The sequence below is a fragment of the Lissotriton helveticus genome, chromosome 10, assembly GCF_964261635.1.
Source record: "Lissotriton helveticus chromosome 10, aLisHel1.1, whole genome shotgun sequence".
In the NCBI taxonomy this organism is placed as follows: Eukaryota; Metazoa; Chordata; class Amphibia; order Caudata; family Salamandridae; genus Lissotriton; species Lissotriton helveticus.
The window spans coordinates 426,937,721-426,950,857 of NC_136071.1; the positions used below are offsets into that span (position 1 = coordinate 426,937,721).

Sequence of the window (13,137 nt, forward strand, 5' to 3'; positions counted from 1 at the left end):
GGATCGTACTCGGAATGAATGTCTAGGTGTGTGTCCCAGATCTTGTGATCTGTTTGCTGTGGAACCTCTGAAGTAGTGTAGCAAACATGAGACTGATTGTTTATAGCGCTAGCACCAGGTCAGTGTTGTCTAATGGAACAATGATCTTTAGGTAACACACAAGATGTGTCCAGTAAACTTTAGCCTTTTAGTGCAATTGCGAATATCTGAGCTTGTTTATGGCACGATTCCTATTTTCTTACAACCTCCATGTAGGAAGCTGGCTCTGTATATGATATTGCCACTAGGTGGTAATACCATTCACAGTCCAGTGGTTCCTCAACAGTGTATAGGGCTCAATGTAAAACCCAAGGTAGTGTGGGGGAGCAGCCTTAAGCCTAACACAGAGGAGTGTAAGACATTTATTGCACAACAGTGATCAGTAATGGATACACGATTCAAGAAGGGGATCCTGACCAGTTTTAGAAAAATATCCTTTGTTTGTTTGTACTTTATTTTAAGACCAAGATCTTCATAATAAGGTAAATACATTTTTAATTAAACATACTTTTCACGGTGCTCAATGCTTCATCCACCTCAAATCCCCACCATCTGCGAAATAAACCATCCCTGCCCGCATCGAAACACCTAGGTAACGAAAGAAGTTATGTGAGGCAACGGAGGGCTAAAATAGCCAGAGCGATTGTGGACAAACCAAGAATTTATGGGGGAGAAGCGGTGACGTACTTGCGGTGCCATCACGCCAAGAAGGGAGACAGCCACAGAGAGGAGGCTTTGACAGCAGAAATATATCCCCGGCAGAAGGCTGTCAACTGCGGGTGAGGAGCGAGCAGCGAAATCCACCCCCCTCCCCACCTATTCTCACCGCAGGCTGGAAGGAGTGATCTCCGGGGATGGCTGGTGCGTGCCAGTTGGGGCAGTGGCGTGGATGAAGATCAAGGCAGCCTGCGGAAGCAGAGAAGCACCGGCCCAGAGTTGGCGGAGAGCCCCGGTGAACAATGAGGCTTAAAGCAAAGGAACCCTTGGGCTGTACGAAGTGATGCAGTGTGCGTTGGCCCCAGCCCTGAAGTGGCATAATAAACGAGCAGCGCCGGAGGGAGATGAGTAAGGAGCGGCCCAGGACAGGAAGTTGAGCCGCAATTCAAGACCCAACAAGACCCAATAAGAGTCGCTTGACATGTGGGAGCCCCACATTTCCTCAGGAATGCCCTGAACAGGAGAAGAGCGGAGTAAAGCGATCCAAAATTAATCCAAATACAAGCATATTCCAGTGAGCACAGTGACGCGCTAGGCGTCGGTCCCAGGCCAGAGGTGGCATAATAATTGAGCAGAGGGGGAGGGTAGGGGGGAGTGAGGAGCAGCCCTGGGCAGGTAGTTGAGCCGCAATTCAAGCCCTGTTAGCAGAAGGAAGTCGCTTGATATGGGGGTGCTCTGAGTTTCCGGAGCTACATACTGATTCACCAGCCTTTATGTGAAAGGACACAGTGAAGGAGTACTGTCGTGAGAGTGTCTCTGGCTCCCGAAATCAAAACTAGTCAACACTCGGAAGGCAATAACTGCCATACAACCCGTAGCTTGCGAATGAGACCTTAAAAAAAATCAGGGGTGCAAGCTAACAAAATGGATAAATATGCGGTCCCCAGGCAGGCAGCGGGGACCCCGGAACAGCATTTGGAGGACCTCTGTTTGAGGCATATGAGCTGCAGATACTACACTTAGCATTAGATCGCCACCTGGTGTTGGGCTAGGATGATTGCATGTTGTTGTCGTCTTGGAAGAATTCTTTGTAGTCAGGAGATAGGTGACTCCTCCCTTGGACGATAGAGCACATGGGCATCGGCTCCATCCTTAGATTGGTTTTTTCCGCCACTGGGTTCGGATGAAAGTTTTCCGCTCCGGCTAGAAATAGACTTTTCAAGTACTTTGAAGCGCAAAAACGTACAAAAACTTTTCAGAACTACTTTCGATATCGACTAACATCGTTTCAACTCCATCAGCTCGATTCCTGTCGTCGACGCAGGCCGTTGGGCCTATCCACACCGTGAGGCCTACACCTCATGGAAAGGACGCCATTCAAGAGATGCCCGAGTGTGGATTAAAGTTTCCACACAGTGACCACCACGAAGTCTGCAACCTGTGTATATCGCCAGAACACGACGAATCCAGCTGTACAGCCTGCGTGTGCCTTCGATCCAAGAAAACGATCCGAGATAGGAGGGCCCGTCGAAACGACATGCAGAGATCAGCTGCGGAACCGGTGGATATCTTCGAGGAGGTTCCGCTCGTTCCCGAAGAAGATCCTGATGATCTCCAAATCGTATCAGAGGCAGACGACTCAGATGACTCCATACCATCGGGTCAGCGCGTGAGTACTACTGCCCCTGCACCACACACAGCACCCAGATCGAAGGCAAAGCTCAACACTCCGCCTCCGGGGCCCCAGTCGCGACCCAAAACCCACTTTGACAGCCCCGCCATCGAGCCCGGCTCCGAAGAAAGTCCTTAAGCCTTCCGGTAGCTCGGTACCGAGCAAGCCGCACGTGCCGATCCCACAAGCTCCCTCGGCACCGAAAGAAGTCTCGACTCCGAAACCGTCGACTTCTAAAGACAAGGGTATGAAGCCAGCATTCGAAGCCGACGAGACCAGCTTTCACTCCGAAGCCATCGTCTTCGGTGCCAAAACCGACAAGGCCTGATTCCGACACGTCCAAGCCCACGAAACAGCCTACGACACCGAAAACAACACCTGCGGTGTCGAAAACTATGCCAAAGGACATTGTATCACCTCCTAAGGCTAAAGACAAACAGCAACCTTGTCCGGAACCGAAAAAATCGTCGCCAACAAAGGTTTCACAAGCGGAAGACCTTCCCCAACCAGATGCAAAAGAAGATCTACATTGACCCAAAGACAGGTCATGTATCCACTACACCACACAAGAAGAGCAAGGCAGATGCAACCTCTACACCTGTAGTTCCTGCCAAGAAGGACTCTGCTATGCACCCTTCTTCTCCTATACTTCCTTCTCCTTCATCCCCTGTTCCTCTTAACAATTCCCCACAGATCTCTCCTCCACATTCTCCTCTTTTATCTTCACACTCAACTCAAATTAAAATGATGATGAGTATAGTTTAGGGAGAGGGATAGACACAGATGAGCCTTTCCCATACCCTATAGATGATGCAGGCTGGGAATACCCAAACCCACAGGATGTGCCAGATAATCCTGACCCACAGTCCTACCCATCAAAACCTTCTCCCCCAGAAGATAACATTGGTTTTGGTCACCTGTTGAACAGAGCTGCCATTTACCATGGGGTCACTATGCATTCTGATGAGGCAGAGGAAGATTTTCTGTTAGACACATTTAAACAATCGCAAAGGTCTGTGCAAATTCTTCCCATGATTAAAGGGGTCATCAAACATGCTCCAGAAATATTTAAAGACCCTGTACGTACTAGGATCTTAAACCCTAGAATTGAGAAAAAATATAGGCCTGCACCTGCAGATCCTGCCTACATTAAGGGACAACTACCATTAGATTCACTAGTTGTGTAAAATGCTAGGAAAAGGGCAAACTCACAAACTTCAGGTGAGGCAAAGAATCCAAGGTCATAGATGCCTCAGGCAAAAGAATAGCTGCGCAAGCTACCAACATATGGCGTATCGCTAACACACAAGCCCTCCTTTCACGATATGATAGGGCTCATTATGATCAGTTAGAGAAACTACTTGAACATCTGCCTTACCAATATAAGGTACAGGCAAACAACCTTATACAAGAAGGCAAGCTAATTTCTAATGCCTCAATCAAGTGCTCACTAGATGTAGCAGACACTGCATCTAGAGCTGTAAATACTAGTGTCGTACTTAGGAATCATGCGTGGCTACGCATTTCAGGATTTAAACAGGAAGTGCAAACTACCATTTTAAATCAACCATTTAATCAAAATCAATTGTTTGGACCAGAAGTAGACACAGCACTTGAAAAGATGAAGAAGGATACAGACACTGCCAAATCTATGGGAGCTTTACAGTCCACACAAGCTAAAAGTTCCTTTCGTCGCTCCTTCTACAGAGGAGGCTCCAAACCAACTGGTGCAGACAATACATCATCCTTCAAATCTAACACGCAAACATCCTCCTACAAGGGATATTTTAGAGGAGGATTGTGAGAAGTTGGCCTGATGTGCAGTGCTCACTATTCTAGTGATCACTATATATCAGTCCAAACAACCCTTATTGATGATTGGTTGTAAGTCAACCTTATAGACCAGCTATCCTAGTAGCATGGATACGAGCAGTCTAAGGCTAAGACTCTAGAGGGCGTGTTAAGCCAGCTGTTTTACCATCACATTACCCCTTGAACACCCAGTGAAAGGACACCACACAAGTTGTTATGAAAATAAACAGTGTATTTATTTATAACAAGACTACCCTGGCTCTTTATGAGACAGGGAGCTAAGCACACAACAAAACTCTTACGAAAATACTTTTAAGTTAGCACGTTACACAAATGCCCGAGGGGCACGAAAAACCATATACGCTAAAAGTGGAATGCGAATTACTAGCAGGTAAGTAACAGTTCTAATAGGCTTTGGAATCGCTAGGACTGGACTAGGGAATCGTTAGATTATTACTAGGAGGCCCAGGGGACTCGGGTGCAGAGTGTGCACTCTCACGCGGGATGCGGGACAAAGTCTATGGAAGCTAGAATTCACAAAGTTAGTGTTCACGGGCGAACCCGACCTGGTAGGGAGAAAACGACAGTGGATCCTGACCCTTGGATAGTGAGGCTATGCTGGGACACCGGAGTGCCGAAGTTACCTAGCCCAGGGGCTGCAGCTGCATAGGTCTGAAAAGACGTCGGGGATCTCGTTGCCGGACCAGGAGCCTGGAAGGAAGAAGTTGCTGGCAGGCGACCAGTGAAGGAAAGTTCGATGGATCCAAGCCTGGATCAAGGAAGAAGAAAACCTGAAAGCAGAGGGGACCAAGTTCTTGAATCACTAGCCAGTGATTAAGTGGGCACCAGGATGGCACCGGGCGAAGTCACCGCAGTCAGGTGAGTGGGCGCTGCTGGGCTCTGCAGTCTCTCGGACCAGGAGGCGTTGTCGGCGACCAGGATGGAGGTGCGAGCTGTCCCACGAAGGTGGAAGTTGTCGGCGTCGAAGTTACCCAGGATTGGGCAACAAGCCTTGGCTAATTCAAGCCCACGCGGTGGACTCAAAATGGCGTCTTGAGGGGACCAGGAGGGTCCGGGGGGCTCCTCTTTTGGAAGGGAGCAAGGGCCAGTCTGGAGCAACCAGACCAGCAGCAGAAATGTCGTCGGGCGTCGTCAGGAAGGCCACAAGCCAACGGGCTAGTAGCCAAACAACGCGGTGAGCAGCGGAAAGCAGAAGGGCCCCACGCAGATCGTGGAGATGCTGGGGGGCTGCACTTCGGAGCTGGAGCTGCTCAGAGTCGGGGCTTCTCGGACCCCAGAGCACTCACCAGTAGATTACTCGGCGGGCTTGCTGGAAAGAAGTCGTGCAGTCTTGCAGATGGCCGGTCCCTTGAGGTCTCGTCGCACCCACGGTTCTCAGCTGGGCTGTAGAGGTGGGTAGAGGTCAGAGGTGCCAGGGAAGCCGGTTCTCGTCGAGCTGGGCAGTCGGATTCCGGAGGAAGGACTTACAGCAGACCGCAGTGTTCTTTAGATGGTGCCTGCGGATGCAGGGTGACTACTCCTTAGTCACAAGGGAGAATCTTGAAGAAGGAAATCTTGAAGTCCTTTCGCAGAAAGTCGTGTCTTGATTCCAAAGATGATCTGATTTGGAAGGGGGCCAGTCTCTACCTTTATCTGGGAAAAGGGGGCTGGCACGCGACTAGGTCCTGCCCTATGGGTGGGACCAGGAGGGGGGTGGTTACACCCACTTCCTTGGCGGGCTTTTCCCCAGGCCAGGGGCTGGAGTGCCCCTGGAACTGGTTCCAGCCAGCCTATTCACAGTGAGCACCGGGGTGCCACGTGCAGTCACCTTCCTCTAAAGCCCTGCCTACCTACAATACACAAAACCCTGTCTGGGACGGTGCTGGCACCGCCCCTGGCAGGAAACCCTTTGTCCTTATCTCCTGCTCTGGGAGGACTCCCAGCAGCAGGAGGGCAGACTTGTGTCTCGGTGGCAGCATCCATTTTGTGGATGCTAAGGCTCTGTCTGACTTTTAACCGGGTTATAGGTTACATGCATGTCGTGTCCCTCTAGAAGGGTGGAATGCTAACCCCGTCGCCAGAATTGGCGAGGGGTTAGTATTCCAATTCGTATGACACCTTACTCGACATGTTTTGATAAAGCGATACCAGAGTTGGCACATAACCGCGAGGATTATAATGCACTTAAGAGTATATGGTATGCGATATCATGGAAACGGCTAAGGGATGGATCCCGAAAGCCGCAGACAGGCTCAGCTCATGCCAGAGCACCATCTCACACGATTCCAAGCACTCTGCCTTCAGGATTGTTAAGGCCTGCCATAGGAGTGACTGATAGGAGATCTGTGTGTCCATTTTAGGGTTAGATATAGGTATACTATATCTAAAGCAAAGGGTGAGTACACCACCTTGCCCCAGCTGTCGTGCAGCCAGTTGTGTCAGTTTTAGTTAGTCAATCCAGGGGTGGCATAATACATGCTTCAGCCCCTGGGAGACTTCTGGGTGCACCTCAGCCCTGGGTACAGGGACTTGGAGAGGGCCCAGTGCCAATTCAGTACCTGAGTACAATTTGGATAGAGAGAACAGCTAGGCTGTGGGTCTGATTAGCAGGCCCACAGCCAGGGAAAGTCGTAAACCAGTGCAGCAAAAAGCAAAAATCTGGGTGATCATAGGATGGCAGACCCTACTCTCCTACATGACCCCCCCCCAAACTTTGGGACAATAAGCTAACCTTGACCAGGTGAGTCTTCTTGCTCTAAGTGGAAATACCTGGAGAGCCCATCAGCATTGCTGTGATCAGTCCCAGGTCTATGCTCCACTGTAAAATCCATCCCCTGTAGGGAAATGGACCACCTAAGCAGTTTGGGGTTTTCACCCTTCATCTGATTTAGCCACAAGAGGGGCTTATGGTCTGTCTGAATGGTGAAGTGAGTGCCAAACAAGTAGGCCCTCAGCTTCTTCAGGGCCCAGACCACAGCAAAGGCCTCCCTCTCAATAGCTGACCAATTTTTCTCTCTGGGTGTCAACCTTCTACTAATGAAAGCAATAGGCTGATCATTACCATCAAAATTCAGTTGAGACAGAACAGCTCCCACACCCAACTCAGAAGCATCTGTTTGGACAATGAATGGCTTGGAGTAATCTGGACTCTTGAGGATAGGTGCTGTGCACATGGCCTGCTTTAGGTCATTGAATGCTTTCTGACAGCTTGCTGTCCACTGAACTTTCTTTGGCATCTTCTTGCTTGTCAGGTCATTAAGGGGGGTCACTATGGACCCATAATTTCTGACAAACTTCCTATAGTACCCAGTCAGGCCCAAGAAAGCTCGAACCTGAGTCTGGGTGATTGGAGGAGTCCAGTCCTTGATGGCCTGTATCTTACTCTCCAGTGGCTGAACCTGGCCTCCACCTACAAGGTGGCCCAGGTATACAACCTGTGACTGCCCTATCTGGCACTTTGTGGCCTTGATAGTGAGGCCTGCCTTTTGCAGGGCCTCTAACACTTTCCTCAGGTGGACCAGGTGATCCTCCCAGGTGGAGCTAAAGACAGCAATATCGTCAAGATAAGCTGCACAGAAGTCATCCAGCCCAGTGAGGACTTGATTCACCAACCTTTGGAAGGTGGCAGGTGCATTTTTCAGTCCAAAGGGCATTACCACAAAATGATAATGCCCTCCAGGGGTAGAAAATGCTGTCTTGGGTTTGGCTTCCTCAGCTAACCTGATTTGCCAATACCCAGCTGTCAAATCAAATGTGCTTAAGAAGTTGGCAGAAGCCAATCTATCTATAAGCTCATCTGCTCTTGGTATTGGGTGGGCATCAGTCTTAGTGACTGCATTGAGGCCTCTGTAGTCTACGCAAAACCTCATCTCTCTCTTACCACCCTGGGTGTGAGGCTTTGGCACTAGAACTACTGGGCTAGCCCAAGGGCTATCTGAGGGCTCAATGACTCCCAGTTCCAACATTTTCTGCACTTCAGTTTTGATGCAGTCTCTAACATGATCAGGCTGTCTGTAGATTTTACTCTTGACAGGCAGACTGTCTCCAGTGTCAACATCATGGGTACACCAATCAGTTTGGCTGGGTGTCAGAGAGAACATATGTCGAAAGGATTGCAGAACTTGCCTGCAATCCTGTTGCTGATGGTCAGTGAGGCTGCCACAAAAGACAACACCATCAACTGACCCATCATCAGGATTCTGAGTGAGCAGGTCTGGGAGAGGGTCACTCTCTTCCTCCTGTCCCTCATCTGTGGCCATGAGCAAGCTCATGTCCTTCCTGTCAACATATGCCTTGAGCCTGTTAACATGGAGCACTCTGAGAGGGCTCCTGGGAGTTCCAAGGTCCACCAAGTAGGTAACCTCTCCCTTTTGCTCAATGATGGTGTGGGGCCCAGACCATTTGTCTTTCAGAGCTGCTGGGGCCACTGGCTCCAGCACCCACACCTTCTGTCCTGGCTGGTACACAGTCAGTACAGCCTTTTGGTCATGCCAAGCTTTTTGAAGTTCCTGGCTGGCCTCAAGGTTTTTAGATGCCTTTTCCATATACTCAGCCATCCTGGAGCGGAGACCAAGTACATAGTCCACTATGTTGGTTGCAGGCTTTTTGAGAGGTCTCTCCCATCCTTCCTTCACCAAACACAGGGGTCCCCTTACAGGATGCCCATACAGAAGCTCAAAAGGGCTGTAGCCAACCCCCTTCTGTGGGACCTCTCTGTAAGCAAACAAGAGGCAGGGGATCAGGACATCCCATCTTCTCCTAAGAGGTTCAGGTAGTCCATGAATCATCCCTTTCAGGGTCCTGTTGAATCTCTCAACAAGCCCATTGCATTGTGGATGATAGGGTGTGGTGAACTTGTAGTTCACACCACACTCTTTCCACATGGCAGTCAGATATCCTGACATGAAGTTTGTACCTCTGTCAGAAACGACCTCCTTAGGGAAACCCACTCTGGAGAACACTCCAACTAGGGCTCTTGCCACTACAGGGGCTGTAGTGGTCCTAAGGGGAATAGCCTCAGGATACCTGGTGGCATGGTCCACCACCACCAGTATAAACTTGTGTCCTGATGCTGTCTGGGGTTCCATTGGACCAACAATGTCAATCCCCACTCTTTCAAAGGGAACCCCCACCACAGGTAGTGGTATGAGGGGGGCCTTTGTTGTGCCACCTGACTTACCACTGGCTTGGCAAGTGACACATGAGCGACAAAACTCCTTGGTATTCTCATTCATATGGGGCCAGTGAAAGTGTGAGACAAGCCTGTCCCAAGTCTTTGTCTGACCTAAATGACCTGCAAGGGGAATCTCATGGGCCAAGGTGAGAAGGAAACCTCTCAGAGACAAGGGGATGACCAGCCTCCTGGTTGCACCAGGCTTGGGGTCTCTTGACTCAGAGTACAGGAGTCCATCTTCCCAGTATACCCTGTGGGCACCTGTGGCATTCCCTGCAGCCTCAGCAGCAGCCTGCTGTCTGAGGGGTTCAAGGGAAGGGCAGCTCAACTGTTCCTTCCCCAGGTCTGCTCTGGAGGGTCCCCCTGAGCCCAGAAACTCAACTTGATCAAGTTCAAGCTCTTTAGGCTCAGTTTCCCTCAGCTCTTCTAGATCAGCCTCCTCAGAGACTTGATCCTCAACCTGGGGCAAGGGGGAAGGCAAAGCCTTACCCTTACTGCTCTTCTTCTTGGGAGGTGTCTGGTCCATAGTTTCAGGATCCAGCACCTGTTCAGTGGGGCATCTTCTGGCCTGTGACCTAGTCACAGCAAGCACATGTGCTGGCAAGCCTAACATCTCCATGTGAGTCCTCTGCTCCACTTCTGACCATTGTGATGACTCCAAATCATTGCCCAACAAACAATCAACTGGGAGGTCTGAACTGACTACAACTTTCTTTTGTCCCTTCACTCCACCCCAGGAGAAAGCCACAATTGCCACACTATGACTAGTAGTGACATTGCTGGCATTGGTCACCAGGAAATCAGTACCTGGCATGATCTGTCCAGGGTCCACAAAGTTAGGTGTCACCATGGTGACACTGGCACAAGTGTCCCTATAGGCCTGAGCCATTTTGCCATTAATCAAAGGTGTCTGCCTGTATTTGCCCAAAGTATTGGGACTTATCTCAGGGGACATATCCATATCCCCTGTACAGACAAGGACAGCCTGAGTGAGTGTGCCAACTAAGTTGTCAGACCCCTCAGTACCCAAGGTTAACCCAACTAATGCCTTGGGAGTGACACTACCACTACTGACTGTACTAGGGGGTGCAGTTGCTTTAGGAGCTGTAGTGGCAGGAGTTTGTCCTCCTCTTTTGGTGCACTCACTAAACCAGTGAGATTTACTTTTGCAGTACTGGCACCACCTTTTTGACTGGCCTTCTTGAGTCTTCTTCTTCTGGGAAGCCTGACCCCCACCCTCTTTGGTTTGTTGGGGACCTGGTGAAGACTTCTGGTCATTTTGCTCATTCTTAACATTACCCTTCTGGTCTGCTTTCTTCTGACCACCCTGGTTCTGGTTCTGGTTCTGCTTGATCCTTGTCCTGACCCATTTGTCTGCCTTCTTTCCCAATTCTTGGGGAGAGGTCAGATCTGAATCAACAAGGTGCTGGTGCAGCAACTGGTTCTGACAATTGTTTAAAATTTGTTCTCTCATCATTAGATTATACAATCCTGTGTAATCTGTAACCTTGCTACCCAGCAACCAGCCCTCCAAAGCCTTAGTGGCACAATCCACAAAATCAGACCAGTCCTGAGACTGAGTTTTCTGGGTGTCTCTGAACAGCAACCTGTACTGCTCAGTGGTTAAACCAAACCCATCAACCAGTGTATTCTTCAGGACCTGGTAATTGTTAGCATCCTCCACTCTTGTAGTGAGGAGCTTATCTCTACCTTTACCATCAAAGGAGAGCCACAGTATAGCTGCCCACTGACTCTGGGGAATGCCCTGCACAGTGCAGGCCCTCTCCAGAGCAGCCATCCATTTCTGGATATCATCCCCTTGCTTAAAGGGGGGCACTATTTTAGTCAGGTGTTTAGTATCTAAACCCTTCTCTCTATCTCTTGGGAGATTGCTGCCACCAGTGGGAGCTAGCCCACTCATCTGCTGCTCTCTTGCCAGGGCAAGCTTCTCTTTGGCCAGGGCAATTTCTTCCCTTTCAATCCTCAGTTCAGCTTGTCTCATCCTAGCTTCATGCTCCTTTCTCTGAGGGGAAGTAAATCTCCTCTGTGGAGGATTCCTTCTCCCCTGAGAAGAGGCATTAGAGTGCAGAGATCTATTGGAGTCCCTAGAAAGAGATCTATCTCTTCTAACTCCAAGGTTAGGCCCACTTCGGGTTAGTACTGGGGGGCCCCCAGATCCTAGCCCAAGTAAGTCTAAGTTGGTCCTAGTTAGCCTTCTGACTACCTCAAGACCCTTGTCTACCTCATCCCCAGAGAGTACCTCCTGATCCTCCTCCTCAACTGCTGAATCAGTGTTGTGGAGATCTGGATCCCCAGAGGTTCTTTCTAAGGCTGGCATGTTCTCATGTAACTGAGAAAGCTTTCTGGCATCATATGTCTCTAGGAGACCTATCAGAAAGGAAGTGGTGGGGTTAGACCCCTGCTTCAGTTTCCTGGAAGTACAGACTTGTCTCATCTCATGAAAACTGAGAGCTGCATATCTTGAAGTGACCTGTGGAGGGTCAACACTGACCAGGGGAGTCTCAGTAGAGTCCTCCTGAGTCGACATGCTTTTCTAGTGAGGTGTAAGTGGTGCACTTACCTACACTATATGTTTGCCTACTGATCCCTTGCTAGAGTTGTAGTTTAGGGTGTGCTAGGCCCTAGGAGCTACAACAGCTGGTTCAGTAGAACTCAGAGTATTCTAAGCTAAGTTATATGTACCTTTAGTACTTATGTGATCTTTCACAAGATATTCTTAGGGCATGTGTGGTAAAACAACAGCAAGCTCAAATCCCAACCGCTGCTCACCAATGTGAGAAGTTGGCCTGATGTGCAGTGCTCACTATTCTAGTGATCACTATATATCAGTCCAAACAACCCTTATTGATGATTGGTTGTAAGTCAACCTTATAGACCAGCTATCCTAGTAGCATGGATACGAGCAGTCTAAGGCTAAGACTCTAGAGGGCGTGTTAAGCCAGCTGTTTTACCATCACATTACCCCTTGAACACCCAGTGAAAGGACACCACACAAGTTGTTATGAAAATAAACAGTGTATTTATTTATAACAAGACTACCCTGGCTCTTTATGAGACAGGGAGCTAAGCACACAACAAAACTCTTACGAAAATACTTTTAAGTTAGCACGTTACACAAATGCCCGAGGGGCACGAAAAACCATATACGCTAAAAGTGGAATGCGAATTACTAGCAGGTAAGTAACAGTTCTAATAGGCTTTGGAATCGCTAGGACTGGACTAGGGAATCGTTAGATTATTACTAGGAGGCCCAGGGGACTCGGGTGCAGAGTGTGCACTCTCACGCGGGATGCGGGACAAAGTCTATGGAAGCTAGAATTCACAAAGTTAGTGTTCACGGGCGAACCCGACCTGGTAGGGAGAAAACGACAGTGGATCCTGACCCTTGGATAGTGAGGCTATGCTGGGACACCGGAGTGCCGAAGTTACCTAGCCCAGGGGCTGCAGCTGCATAGGTCTGAAAAGACGTCGGGGATCTCGTTGCCGGACCAGGAGCCTGGAAGGAAGAAGTTGCTGGCAGGCGACCAGTGAAGGAAAGTTCGATGGATCCAAGCCTGGATCAAGGAAGAAGAAAACCTGAAAGCAGAGGGGACCAAGTTCTTGAATCACTAGCCAGTGATTAAGTGGGCACCAGGATGGCACCGGGCGAAGTCACCGCAGTCAGGTGAGTGGGCGCTGCTGGGCTCTGCAGTCTCTCGGACCAGGAGGCGTTGTCGGCGACCAGGATGGAGGTGCGAGCTGTCCCACGAAGGTGGAAGTTGTC

At 49.7% G+C, this 13,137-nt stretch overlaps 1 protein-coding gene across 1 annotated transcript in view; it reads left to right on the forward strand.

The window, feature by feature from the left end:
- The window catches only part of GLYR1 (glyoxylate reductase 1 homolog), a 529,972-nt gene that overhangs the window by 480,575 nt on the left and 36,260 nt on the right, over positions 1-13,137 (forward strand). The gene's annotated exons all lie outside the window — the stretch shown is intronic.